Source organism: Rousettus aegyptiacus, unplaced genomic scaffold, assembly GCF_014176215.1.
Source record: "Rousettus aegyptiacus isolate mRouAeg1 unplaced genomic scaffold, mRouAeg1.p scaffold_m13_p_10, whole genome shotgun sequence".
NCBI classification, from domain to species: domain Eukaryota; kingdom Metazoa; phylum Chordata; class Mammalia; order Chiroptera; family Pteropodidae; genus Rousettus; species Rousettus aegyptiacus.
The window spans coordinates 14,058,760-14,073,671 of NW_023416285.1; positions in this window are offsets into that span (position 1 = coordinate 14,058,760).

Here is a 14,912-nt window from a genome sequence, read left to right on the forward strand (position 1 = left end):
CTTAAGTTCAAGCTTAGATAAAATGTCTTCGACACTGTTCCACAGGACGTGAATGGGGAGGTGGTGGTACTCACATTCTTCTGCTCACTTCTGCTTCTGAGTTTGAGCTTCGGTGAATTTGTTCTGTGCAAGAGTTGCCTCTACATGCTGTTCCTCTCCCACACCGTGTTACCCCAGAGGGGAAAATTTTACAAACAACAAACAAATAACATAGGCCACTTGTAAGGCACTGTCTGTTGTGTAACAGGCATAATGAAAAAAAATGCTAAACTAAACATCGAAGACTCTCCTCCTGGTCATTTCAGCAACTTGAGGTCCATTCCCACCTCCTTATCGACTAACCCCACCCTCCTTCCCTCTGCCACCTCCGTCTCTCTTCCTCATCCCTCCTCCCTGGGATTACCCCGGAACTCCACATTCTTATCACTTCCTGAGGCAGAGCAGTTGGACTCTCTCTAGCCTTGAGCACCAAATCCACTTCCTCCAACACTCACTTTATGTAATTGAACCCAGGTGCTCAGCAGACTAGGGCTTTCTAGATAAAAGACTCCCTCCCTTTAGAAGGAAATTGTTATTCTAAGTCGTGAGTTTTCCATCCGTTTGTATATGTAAAGGCCAAAACACATCAACTAACACACAGTAAACACTCAACAAATGCTAGCTACACTCTTTCTACTCCCAAAATCTGTAATTCTGCATCAGATTTCATGACTGACTAAGCAGAATTGATTTAAAAACAGAAGTGTGGAGACTAAACATTGATAATTCTAAAGTTCGATTACAATTACTTTTGAATTACTTGCATGCCTATTCCTCTGCCAGTGCATATAAATGAAGAAAATAGAGAGGGATGGTTACAAGTAAGGTATGATAATAATGAACACAGAAAAAAGATTAAAAAAAAATGTATCTCACAGAGAGGCTCTCAGTCTCATTCATAATCAGAGACATTCCAAATAAAACCACAGGAAGATATCATTTCACTTGGCAAAAATTCTGCCAAGAGTCTGATCACACCAAGCGTTGGCAAGAATGTGGAGTAACAGTGACTCCCGTACATTGCTGGTGGGAGTGTTAATTAGTACAACCACGTTGGTTCACGGCTTGGTATTATCTGGCAAAACAGAAGTGCCTGTTCTTCTATGAAAATTCTTACACACGCACACCTGAAATTTGACAAGAATGCTTTCACCAAGGTGGATCGAAACAGCCCCAAACTGGAGTCAACTCAAATGTCTGAAACAGAAGAATAAATTTTCCACACCTCTTGCAGGGGCATCTCATACAGCAGTAAAATTGAATATAACTGACAGCCCCACATGACAACATGGATAAATCCTACAGTCAGAATGCGAGTGACAGAGGCAAGTCACAGAAGGACATGCAAAGAATAAAGTATTTATATAAAATGCAAACGCTGGTAGAACTAAGCTATACTAACAGTCGTTCGGTTCTTCTGTGTTTCTCTTTTTCTGTCATGCTCTCTTGCTGCCCGGAGTCGAGACCTTGGGGTCAAGGTCTTAACATGCTAGCACCGGCCCCGCTCTGAGCAGTGCTTGGACTGCGTGCTCCTGGTGTTGGTTATTCACACGTTCATGCAACAGGTACCAAGGTCCAATTCCATGCCAGGCACTGCTTTTGGTGCTGATAGCAAAGCAGACAAAAACTCTGCTTTCATCTTGGAGTTGACATTTTGGGGGAGGTGGGAGTGGGGTCTGGGGAGAAGACAGTAAGTAAAATAAACGATGCGCATTATATGGTGTAGTAGGGATGATAAGTACTGTGGAGACAAACAAAGGCAGGAGAGGTTACGGTTTTAAGTGGTGTGGTCAGGGAAGGACATTTTGTGAAAATGATGGTTACGCAAAGACTTGAAGTAGTGAGGAAGCTAGCTAGCCATGTCCGTACGTGGGGAAAGAACGTTCTAGATAGATGGAACGGAAAGTGCAAAGACGCCGAGGTGCTCGCTCATCAATCATTTTTAGCATCTTATTAACATTTACCCCCAAAATCTTTAAATTTCCATTCTTGTCAGTTAGACAGTTTTTGCCACAAATATATAAGATTCACACTGTGTTTTACAACCAAAAGAGACATCTGCTGTACTTTGTAGGCATGTGATCGTCAATACGCATAGAGGATCAATCTTGGGGTAAAGTGACACTTGAAGTCACATTTTATCCTTTCATTCGTTTATCTCAGTTCCTTTCAGCTCGCATGGGTTATCATTCAGACCACCAAGGTGAGGCTGGCAGACACGGGTTTGAATTTCAGCTCTGTGACTCGGTGGACTTGAGCAATGTACTTAACATTCCTGGGTGTAAAACGGTAACATAATACCCATCTCAAAAGCATTGTTGTGGAGACCGGGAGAAAATACGAATTCAAGTCTCTGTGCCCTTCAATAAGATTTAATGTTTTTCTTTACATAGGTCTTGCACATTTTTTAAGTTATGAATATCCTAGGTGTGCTACATTTTTTTTTTGTTGTTGTTGTTGTCAAAAGGAAAATTCTGAAAGTTCCCAGTGAGAAAAGGCTCCACAATGTCCTCAGTATTTCTGGTCCTCCACTTTTCCTCCTCGCCCATCCTTAGCAAGTGGCTCTTGTACTTGTTCTCATCACCTCGTAGTTGCAAGATGGACCTCCGGCCTCAGGCCCGTGTAGGGAAGAAGGGAGGCGCTTATGAACGCTTTCGTAGCCTGAAATATTCTTCTACAGCATCAGTTAAAATTCCCGCCTTTGAATAAGTCTGCCAAAATGTATTTACTTCTTACCCCACTGGAGTATGTGTATGTATGTTACATATGTATACATATATATGGTGTATATGTGATTCTATAATGTATATACACATATGTGCATATATATCACTAATAACAACATGTTATTACCCATAGCGATATATAATATTACATATACATTAACGATGCCGCAGTAAGTATTTTTGTAGTGGAGTCTCTGTGTGTATCTCAAGTTAGTTTCTTAGGACGAATTCCTGGGAAAGAATTATTCTTGAGTCAGAGCATATGCCCATCTCTAAGGCTTTTGATGCATTTTGCCAAATGGCTCTTGGGAAGCTACGATTTTTACCCCTCCGGTGAGTATTCTGCCCACCGCGTCCCACATGCTCCCATCTCAACCTTAGCCGTTGCCAACATTATTTGTTCAATTGGTTTAATTGATGTGTTCATTTAAGAAATACAGGTAATATTTTATTGCTTTACTTTTTTTGATTGTTAGTGAGTTTAATCACTTACCATCTTTTAATTCAGTTTTCGATAGTTATAAAAGGCTTATAAAATAGCTTCGAAGACTTACTTTTTCCTAACAGCTCCAGTAAATCATACGAGAAAAAGATTTAATAAATACTATATGCTGACATTGATTCTCAGTGCTGTGCTGCACAAAAACTTATCTGTATTATAGTCTTTAAAATCTCTCACTCTAGGATTATTAATGTCTTTGGTTAACACCTATATCATTTTAGTGTATTAAGATTAGATTAGTTTCAACATAAGCATAAAATAATAATAGTATATTAAAGTCATAATATTTTATGCTTACACAGTTTGTTCCTTGAGAGATCAAAGAGCTGTGATAATATTATTTTTATGAATCATCTCAGCTAACCTGCCTGTTATTTCATTAAATGCATGTCTGTACTTACACTAAAAAATTTTCTTTGTATATCTGAGGTTCGGATTTAACTGGGAGTTGTGTTCCGTTTTGTTTTGTCTTCTCTAAGTCTGAGAGAGAAGGGTCTGGAGTTTAAAGACCTGAATAGCGGGGTCTGGAGGAGCCACATCCGGTAAGGTGTGAGACAATGCCCAGGAGAGGGTCCCAGACCCTCTGGGATTCCCCTGGCTCCTAGTTCCTGGTCCTCCATCCCTGCGTGTGGGACTCAGGCAGGGGAAGTGGTAGAGGGTACCGCTGGTGCACCTGAGGCTGAGCTGGCATATCCCTGCCCGTCATTCCTGTCCCCTTATTCCATCCACAGAGAGATTCCATCTGGCACGGTGGAAAGAATTTTGGAGGCAGACAGTCTTGGTTTAAATCCCATTCCTCCTGTGAACTAGGTTCATGATTCGATTGAGCTCCTGATTCTACAGTGAAGGACGGAAGGGCAAGGAGGGAAGACGGAGGACCAGGAATACTGATGGCGGGTAAGAGTCCTGAATGTGAACTCCAGACTTCTTGGTAAGAGATTTCCTCGAACGCAGGGAAAAGGGCATCCAAGCTCACGAGGTTATCGTGAGAGCTGCGGGAGATGAGGGTCGAAAAGCGCTTGGCAGAGTCTTTGGAACCTCGGAAGCGGCCCAGCACTGAATCTGAGCCTCGAGGCAGCAGGGATTGGCGTAGGCAGAGCCATTGCCCCAGATCACATCGCGTCCCTGGAAGAACTAAAAGCAACAGTGCGGGGGCGCCGCGAACCTGAGAGACCGGGAACGCTAGTTGGTGGCGGTACAAGGTTTGCAGCGCTTTAAAGGGAAGTTTTTCTATACGTATTTCCCCCTGGGAACGAAACAGACTCTGATTGATGGTGACGTTGGATGCGAGTCTGAAAGACAACGGCCTGGGCGGCTACAAGGTGCGGCATTGTCCTGCGAACGCCCATCCGCCCGCTCTGGATTCCCAATCTGCCGGAGGAGAAGTCTGAGCCGAGCCGACGTCCACGTGCTTGTCTTCAGGGGAAAAGGAAACCCTTGACCAAGGCCTGTATAGGTCTACCAGAGCCTCTACAAGTCCCTCATGACTCAAGATCTTATTAAAAAGCTGAAGAATTAACCTGTTTGTAAACATGTTCAAGGCAGATGTGGCCATCCCAAGCCAACCACTTGCTGTCTCCAAGAGCTACAGCCAGTAGCTTGAGTGGCTTCTAATTTCCCGGAGAAGGGGCTCGTTAACAGTTAAGTGGAGAGTGATCTTAAAGGGCCAGAGGAGCAATTAGGGCTTCCGGGCTTCCGGGCTGCCGGCTGCCGCGGTCCTGTTATTAGTGGGTCAGGCGCGCCTCCTGCTCAGGTGCCGCACCCACCCACGCAGTATCATCCGCCTGCTGACGGGAGGTTTAGGAGGGGCTTCCTCCGTTTAGGAGGGGCTTTAGGAGGGGCTTCCTCCGTTTAGGAGGGGCTTCCTCCACCTCCGGATTAGTGCGTGCGAAACTCACCCTGTCTCTTCCTGGGGGCATGACTTCGACCCAGGAAACAGCATGAGCTGAAAAGGACAGGCTGGTTGCAGACTTCTTTCCTGACAGCCGAACCAGTTAAAGATGGAACAGGGAAGACCCTGCTAAATGCAGGCACTGTTTGGGCTGTTTTGGGTCGAGAGCACAATTTTCCAATGTTTGAATATTTGCATTCCACTTTAGTGACTTTTGTTAAATCTCTTAATATCTATGTTATTGTTTACTTGATCCTTTAAAAAATTGACTCTATACGTTGACTTAAATACCATTTTTATGCTCAATTTAGGCAATAATGAAATCACGGACAAAGTGTATGGTTTCTTTCTAATATGTATTTTTTCAGTAAATGCACGCTCTAAATTTAAAAACGCTTCTTCATGTGACCTTTAAAATCATTTCATGTAATTTGTTGTGGGTCAGGAATTGTTCCAATCCCTTCATGAGTATGAATTTCTTTAATCTTCATGGCGAGGTAGGGGGGTGGAGGATAATAGTAACACTGACTTCTACGGCTGTGAGAGGATTAGCTGGTTGATAGGTGTAACGTGCTCAGAACCGTGTCTCCTGGAAAGAAAATACGTACAATCGTTTGTTATTATTTTCATCATCTTCATCACAGATCATTCTTTCCATTAATCGGATGAGGACGTGGAGGCAGGCACAGGGATGTCAGCTTGCAGGTAGGAGCCGAGCTGCAGGGAGGCTCAGCCAGGACTCAGAGCAGACCCTGAGTGAAGCCCTGCCTCTGATCCACGATGTTGCTCACCTTCCACTTTTTTTGGAAAAATTACCTCAGGACGAGGTCCCAACCCATTAGAAGAGATACCTGTCACCTGGATGCAAAGGAGTAGAGCATGGTGCCAGTGAAGGAAGGGCCAGGTGTTTGTATGGAGAGAAGCAGGTGTCTTGCTCAGAGATGACAGGACCACAGCTGCTAAGCTGGCTGAGAGAGCCTGGCCAGGGCCGGCCAGGGAGGATGCTGTACGAACACGAGAATGAATCTGTCCCTTTGGGACAGTCTCTGTAAACATGTGTATTTGGTAGATAAAACAGTCCCATGTCTTCCTTAGAGCAGATCCTGAAATGATGTCAAAATGACACGTGGAGCCCAGTTAGAGTGACTCTAGGGACCTCGAGTGTCTCCTTGCCCGTGTCACATGGTTGGAACTTGAGCCTTCCTTTAATTTAGATTTCCAGATAATCCTAAATAATGTATGGCCTATGCTGCATGCATTTTTCAAATATTTAGAAAACTCTTTTGCTGCCAGGAAGCCCTGCCCTCTCTCTTCTGCCTTTCAGGGAAGAGTATTAGTTTTAAAGCATCCTTTGAAACATGCTTCTAATACTGATTCACCTCAACACGTTTAATTAGTTTCTCATTGACCGGCCCGAAGCAGAGTGTGACATCGGTGAAGTTTGTCAGCACTTTCTACTTCTCCTCACCCCAAATTCTTTCCATAACCTTTCTGAGGACTGTTGTCCCCTTGACTGGTCTGTGCTCTCTGAGTCTCCCACAGTGGCTATTAGAATAGCCTATTCTATGACAGGGACTTTACATAAACTATTGTAGTTCTTACCAGAGACGCTGCAATGAGGCACCTGTCATTCCTGTTTTACAGATAAGGAACTGAGGCCCACTGTCACCCAGCAAATTGAGAGGCTGGGCTCAAAACCCATGTGTCCCGCTCTGAAGCTCCCGGTCTTACCTAGAGGTGGTTCTGCCTCCCATGACAAGTCTGCGAAGAGTGTTCTCTAGATTGGTGAGAAGCCCACTGGCTTCTGCTGCTCACTTACCAGCTACCCCACTGCACGGCCCTGGGCAAGTCTTCAGGGTCTTCGTTTGCTCGGGCTGCTATAACAGAGCACCATGGACTGGGTGGATTGAAAAGCAAATGTTTATTTCTCACAGTCCTGGAGGCTAGAAGTTCACCCTCAGAGTGACAGTGTGGTCGGGTTCTTGGTGAGGAACCCCTCGCTGGTTTACAAACTTCTGTTTTCTCATTGTATCCCACTTGAGAGACACGTCATCTCTGTCTTATAAGGGACTCTGAGACCCCATTATGGGACTAATCCCAATCATAGTAAGGATCATGGGAAAAAGCATTATGGCACTAATGCCATTTAGTTCATGAGGGCTCCACCCTCATGACCTAATCACCACCCACAGGCCCCGCCTCCTAATACCATCACATGGGGGTTAGAATTTTGGGACATGAATTCTGAGGGAACAAAAACATTCAGTCCATAATACTTAATTTCCCTACTTATGAATTAAATGTATCAAACAGTAGGATCCCCAAAGTCTTCTTCCTCTAAATGCTATGATTCTGCTGAATCTTAATCTATTGTGATTGAGATTCTGCTCACTAATCTCCAATGCTGAGTGTACAGCATGGCACCTGGTAGATACCTGGAAAACGTTTATTGAATATATATGAGAAAAAGGCAAGACGCTAGCTTCCACACCCAGTAAAAATATATCCCCTAATGGCTTCCTGACAAGTGATTCTTGTTTTTATGAGCATTTCAAAAATGTGATCGAAAGCAGGACCTGGAGAATGGGTAATAGGGGAGAGTGGCCCAAAAGGAGGTTGGGGACAGAAGTTCGCAGCAAACGAGGAAACCTTTCGGTCCCAGGGCCTGGGCAGGTGCTGGCCTCGCGGGGGCCCAGAGACCAACGGCCCTGCAGTGAGAATCAAAGGGGGTGCAGCATGGGGTCTGGGAAGTGTCCCTACCACAGCTACCGTGTGGAAAATGAGCTTTCCTCCTCAGTTGAGTGCCTCTGAGCTTTGCCCCTAAATGTTTTCTGCTTGACTCTGTCTGCCTTTCTTGATTTACACTCCTGTTTTCCCTGCTTGGGGCCCGTAGGCAAACTCCCGGGTGGGAAAGACCCCTTCCGGCCAGGAGGGACGGTATGACACTGAAAAAGAGTGTTTTTGTTGTTTGTCTTAAGTCAGGCTTATTGAGGAACAGTTTGTACACAGTAATATTCATCATTTTTAGGCGTACGGCTCTAGGGTTTTGACAAATATACACAGTTGTGCCACTGTCATCACCATCCAGAATATTTTCATCGCCCCCAAAGTTCCTTCGTGCCTCTTCGTAGGCAGCCTCCCCCCCTCCCCCCGGGGCCTGGCGGCCATTGTTCAGATTTCCGCCTCTACAGCTTTGCCTTTTTCAGAGTAGGTATTTTTATTTCTAAATAACAAGGCAGCTGTGGTCATGTTTTTGTTTTTAATCACACTTTCCACCACCTCACTAAAAATGTCTGGAAAGAAGCTGCTATTTAAAAATTATTTACACTCTGCACTTCTTATTCCAGAAAGGATATAGGGCAGTAAATAAAGTCGCACAGAAAAATCAACTGCAAGGACTCGCAGGCACAAAAGAAACTTGTTCAAGGATTCCCTCTCCCCCAATTAAAAAAAATTTTTTTTCGTCTCTTCAAATAAATTCCATGATAGGACAATGAGCACCCCTGTATCTTTTGTTTAGATTTACTGCCTGTTAACGTTTTTGCCACATTTGGGCTCTCTCTGTATGCCCTTATTTATTTATGTATTTGCTTACTTTCAGCTGGACCATTTGAGGATTACTTGCAGACATCATGGTAACGTCACCCTAAATGCTTTTAGCCAGTGTGCAATGACGACAGGGGCATTCTCCCCCATAACCACACCACGACCGTCACGCTTAGTGAATTTAACACTGATAGTGCTATTACCAATTTATAGTCTTAATCTCATTTATTTAAATGTCCCGATGGTGTCTTTGACAGCCATGTGGGCTCTTTAAAAACATTTTAAATCCAGGATCCCATGAAGAATCAAGCACTGCATCTTGTTGTTTTATCTCTTTAGTCTTCTTTATTCTTGAACAGCATCCCTGGCCTCTCAATACCTTCCTTTTGATTTTGCTATAAACCTAAAATGCTCTTAAAAAAATAAAGTCCTTAAAGAAATTTAAAAGCACTCTGGAACTACCTCACACCCATGAGGATGGCTGCTTTCAAGAAGCAGAAAATAACAAGTGTTGACGAGGGTGTGGAAAAATTGGCGCCCTCGCACGCTGCTGGTGGGAACGTAAAATGCTACAGCCGCTATGGAAAACAGTGTGGCAGTTCCCCGAGGTGTTAAAATTAGAATTACCATGTGATCCAGCACTTCCACTTCGGGTATGTATCCAAAAGAATTGTAAACAAGGACTCAGAGACATATTCGCACACCTCTGGTCATAGCAGCATTATTCACAATAGCGAAAAGATGGAAGAAACCTGTTTGTCAAGAGATGAAAGGATAAAAACATTGGATATATATATGTGTAGATATCTCAAATAATATCGGCGTCTATGTACATGTATGTGGAATATTATTCAGCCTTAAGAGGGAAGGAAATTGTGACACATGCTACAACGTGGATGAAACTTGAGGACACCGTAGTAAGTGAAATAAACTGCTCACTAAAGGACAGATGCTGCGTGATTCCACTCGTATGAGGCACCTGCGGTGGTCAGATTCACAGACACAGAAAGGAGAGTGGTGGTTGCCAGGGGCTGAAGAAGGGGAGAATGGGGAGTCGGTGTTTATTAGGCACAGTTTCAGTTCTGCAAGATGGAGAGAGTTCCGGGGGTGATAGTTGTAAAACAGTGTAAGTGTACTTAATGCCACTGTACACTATGCTTAAAAATGGTTATGATGGTACAATTTATGTTACGTGTATTTAATCACAATAAAAAAATAATAATAGCTAAGAGTAAGGCTCGGGTCTGTCATTTGAACTTGGCTCATCTTTAAAAGAGACTCTTCCAGGATCTCGGGATTAAGTGGCAGAGAAGTGTGGTGCTGTGGTACCCAGGAAATCTGACCGGTGTCTTAGCTCCACCACTCCATCACTCCGAAGCCCTGGCATGCCAGGCTCTGGCAACCCAGGGCCCTCTCCCCTCGTCTAGACCCTATTTCATCCCTTTCATTTCAAGAAGATGGCTCCGAGAGATACGGAGGAGTCCCCTTGCCCTTTATTTCTTTGCATACCCAAACAGCACCTTCACTCCGTCAGCCTTCCGCCTGAAGCACCTTCCGCCTGTGTGACTTACTCCTTAACACCTGGGACGATGGCAGAGGGGCCCTTGACTTCCTGTTAAAACCCAATGGGCTAGGCTCCTACAGGGGCAGGGGTTCTGACCGCCTGCATTGCTGGTCCTGGAGCAGAAGTCGTGGTGCCGTGGGGCCGTCCCGTCACAACTCGTATCTCATCGAGACGTCACGGACCACGGGCGTCCCTCTGCGTGAACAGAAACGCAGATCAGGGCAGAGCGATTCCCGAACAAGGAGGACATCCCAACTGCAGTGTGCGCACGTTCTTTTCTCTGGCTGCAGTGTGTGGCCTCGCCCTTCCGGAGGCACAATGAGACCTCAGCATATCTTGCCTGGAGACAAAAGACAGCAGTCGTCACAGGCTATTACTCAACGTGTATCCCTGGAGAAAGCGAAGTCACTGTGAGCGTGGTCACAGAATCCTACGCCATTATAAGGTTTTCCTAAGCGCTGCCCGTATCCCCTGGGCAAGTCCCTCAACCTCTCCTGTTGAGCAAATTGTTTCTATCTGTGTTTGGGGACAGTGATACTCATCTTCCATGGCTCTTGTAATGAATAGAGGTAATATACGTACAACATTGGGAGGATAGTGGGTATTTAATAACTAATAATAACTTCACAGTGGCTACATCTATGAAGTGCCAGGCACCATGCTAAGCATGCTACATGAGCACTCTCGTATGGTGCTATAATGGTGAACATACGTCATTACACGTTTGTCCACCCCTAGGGAATGTACAACACCAAGCATGAACCCTGAGGTAACCTATGGACTTTGGGTGGTGGTGATGTGTCAGTGTGGGATCATCCTTGGTATCAAAGGTACCAGTCCGGCGAATGGTGTTGATAATGTGGGAGGCTACGCAAGGGTGAAGCAGGAGCCTGTGGGAAATGTCTGTACCTTTCTCTTGATCTCATTGTAAAGCTAACACTGCTCTGAAAAAAAAAATAGTCTTAAAATAAGCCCTGAGACCTAGAATATTCTAAGTAAATGAAATATATATATATATATTCTGGGAAGAACTTGGGCAGGTCGCTTTTGTCTTTGGGTCTTAGCATTTCCATTCATAGGATGCTGAGGAAAGACCGCAACCTGCCCGGTCCCTGACCTATTCTGATTGCTCTTGTCACTTCTCTCCTGAGAAGTCCACCTTGACCCCCTTCGCACTGTTTTTGCCACAGCATCGAGAGGCATTTATTGTGGATCTAGAGAGCTCTGGCAGGCTCTGGGCCAGCGGATGCTTACAATGAGTGGGGAGAAGGTGATCCCTGGTTTTGAGGTGGGAACATGGTACAGGTTGGAGAACTGCATTTGGATCAGCCATATATACCTGTGCGACTTTGGGCAAGCCACTTAATCTCGACCTCAGTTTCCTTTATGTATGAAAGAGCACAATGCTAACCAAACTGGGTTCTGAGAGCCCGAGAGACTGTGTGTGTGGAAGCACTTTAAGACTATAGAATGATAGATATAAACTGTTCTTAACCACGTACGGTTTTATTCGCTTGTTTGTTTGAATGCATAAGGCAGAACATTGACTGGGTCTGCTCTGACAAAATTTGGAGGCCCACATGGGAACTTTCAAGTCCTGGTATGATCTCAGCAGAAAAAATAGTGCTCACGCTGCAGAGTAACAGGCCTGCTTGCTGCTGCTTGGACAAACCCCAGGGCCTTTGCACGGCTGCCGAACACACTCCCCTCGTTAGCAATGCCTGCCCTCTCACTGCATTCAGGTTCCGCTCAGAGCTCTGCTGGTCAGAGACGCCTTCTCTGACTTCTCCCTTTAACTATGCCCACCACCCTGCCCCACCGCCCACCCATCACGTTCACACAGGCTTTATTTCCCTCACAGCAGTCAGCCCCATCGGATCCTCTCCACTAGAATGAGGCTCCATTAGAGCAGGGCCTTTGCTTGTCCCCAGTGACTAGCATGGGGTTATCTCTCAGTAGATATGAACGAATGAATGCTTGAAGAGACAAAGACACTGGTTTAACCCTTCAAAGGCATCACAGAAAACAGGCAGAGACAGGCCTTCAGATCCTCCGTGGTTACGTGGAAACTCCCCTTTCCAGCCCCCGCGTCTGGGTTCCTGGAATGAGAAGGCAGCGCTGTGTTTGGGTGAGCACAGCTTTTTCTTAAAGGAGCTCGACCCGGGCATTGGTTTCGCATGGCCCTGACGCAGCTCTGATCTCTGACCATCCACCAGGCCATGCTCGTTAACTGCCCACTCAGTATCGAGTCATTTCTTCCCTTCCCATGAACTCTTCCAAGTTTCTCAATTAATGCCGTAGTTATTAATTTCCTACTGTGAACATAGAACTGTGCTACAGCTGTGGATGACTTAGAGAAATGTAAGTTGATATTCACCCACTGGTAAGGAAGGTATGGCTCAGTGGTTAAAAGTGTGGAGGGTGTTGACCGATGCCAGAAAGTCTAGGTTTAAACCCTGGCTTTACTACTTACTAAACGTGTGACTTGTACAAATCACTTAAACTCCTTGTACTTGAGACGTTCGCACCTGTATGTGCACAGCCACGAACACTGGGCAGTGTGGTAGTGACCTGGTAATCGTCAGCTTTAGCTGCTTTCGTTGAATTGTTCTGTGAAGACTGGCGATGTGCCCATGCGGCGTGAAGTACCGGTGTGTGGACTGATGGTTCAGCGCAGTGTTTATACGCACACGTATACAACACGTAGCTTGGTGCCGTGGAGAGAACACTTGCTTTGGGGCCATCCGACCTGGCTAGGAACGCCCGCCCTGTCTTTTACAAGCTGGGAGACCTTGAGCAAGCAACCAGACCTCCCGGGACCCTAGATCCCTCATTATAAAATGGGGATCCGAATTTTTGCTTTACAGAGTATCCGTGAAGATTTACCGAGATGCTAGTTCCTATCAATGCCTATCGCTGTTCGGAAATCCTGACGTGAAGGTAAAGACCGTCCTGAGTAGGTGGGAAAATCAGGAAGACTCCTCGCAGCTAGAATTTTAGTTTAAGATTAGAATTTTAATTAAAAAAAAAAAGGCAAAGAAACTTTCCTCTATCGAAACGGGAAAAAAGACAAAGGATAATGACTTATTCAAGGAATACATCAACTTCTGTATTATGAACATCGTCATCCTACAAGCTGATGTCATAGAATCCTGGAAACTCAGTAGCTGTGAGGGTCCAAGGGCTCCGTAGCTCACTGGAGAAGCCACGCCCGCCAAAGGGGTCATCCCGCCTCTACTTGAATACTTGTAAGAGATCCGATTCGCTGTTGCGTGAGGTTGGCAATTTTGCTTTTGATCAGTTCAGCTCTTTCTAAAGTTTTCCCCAAACTCTTTCTTCATCTGCATCTGCAAAGCACATTTTTTTCATTTCTCTTCCCTGCGACTTGTCAGGGATTGGATTTTAATGGTAATGTATGGCGCAGAATACTTTACGGTGCTTGATAATAGGTCAGTATTCAGACAGATCAATACTAGTAACGGTTTAAGTTTAAAAAAGAAATTCACACAGCGCCCATTTGGGCTGGTGTAATAGCATTGCATTTGTAAGTCTCAGCACTATCTGCAATGCAGAATGGTGGGACCGGTGGTTGACACTGGCAATGATAACAGGGATTGTATATTTATTAGTTAAAGTATATCCCTGAGTACTGCATCTTGAGTCCAGTTTATTTCATCAATATTATTGAGCATCTACCAGGCTATGGGAGGCACTAGATCCAACACAAGCCTGCACAGTAGCTTACTTTTTCAGTTTCTATTATCGTTGTTTAGAACCCCATTCCCAAGATGTGAGTATAAAATAATGTGATTGATACTTTTAACAAAGCCACAGGGTTCAGGGGGAGGCAGTTTAAATTTATGTCAGAAAATCGGGATGCAGAGCTGGGACTAGGGTGAGGAGACTGAGGTACCCGGGGCACAGACTCCGAGGAGATGCTCACTTTGGGGAATTCTGTCCCCCTAGTCCCAGCCTTGCCTTCGTCACCTCTTCTAGGTCTGGCATTTTATGATTCGGCGCATACTAATGAGGTATGTGGTCTTGAAAGTCATCACCTTGAAAATGGAAAGATTCACGTTCACACAATGCTTCTGTTGTTCTCATTTTAGGAACTCTTTCTCGAGAATTATCTTGAGAGACTGCAGTACCTTTTCAATTTCAGTACATCCTCGGAGATGGCAAATCTGAATCTTTTGAAGGTGAGTTTGATTTTCGGTCATAGACATAAATCATTTGTGGTCAAATCTAGAGACTAATATAGAGTAGACAAGTCATGTAATGCTCTTTGGGGTCAAAAGGAGATTTTTATGAGTGTATTGTAAATTGGCTTTGAAAGCAGTGTTCAAAGAGGAATTGCAGAATGTGTTTTGAGCTGTTGCAACACTTTCCAATTGGAACAGATTCTCCGAGGCCGACACTCCATCAATTATGAAAGTTTTGGAGTGCTTACTCTAAAATTCACCCTCGTTACTCTCTAGTCCTACTTTGTGTTATTAAGTTACAGTAAATAGAAACCATTTAACTTATTACTAATCTTTATTCTTAAAGTTTGGAAGTCCGGAGAGATTACATAAGAATAAATATATTACAAAATACAGATGTATTTGCTTTATAATTCAAAAAGTTGTCCCTCAGGAGAAATTG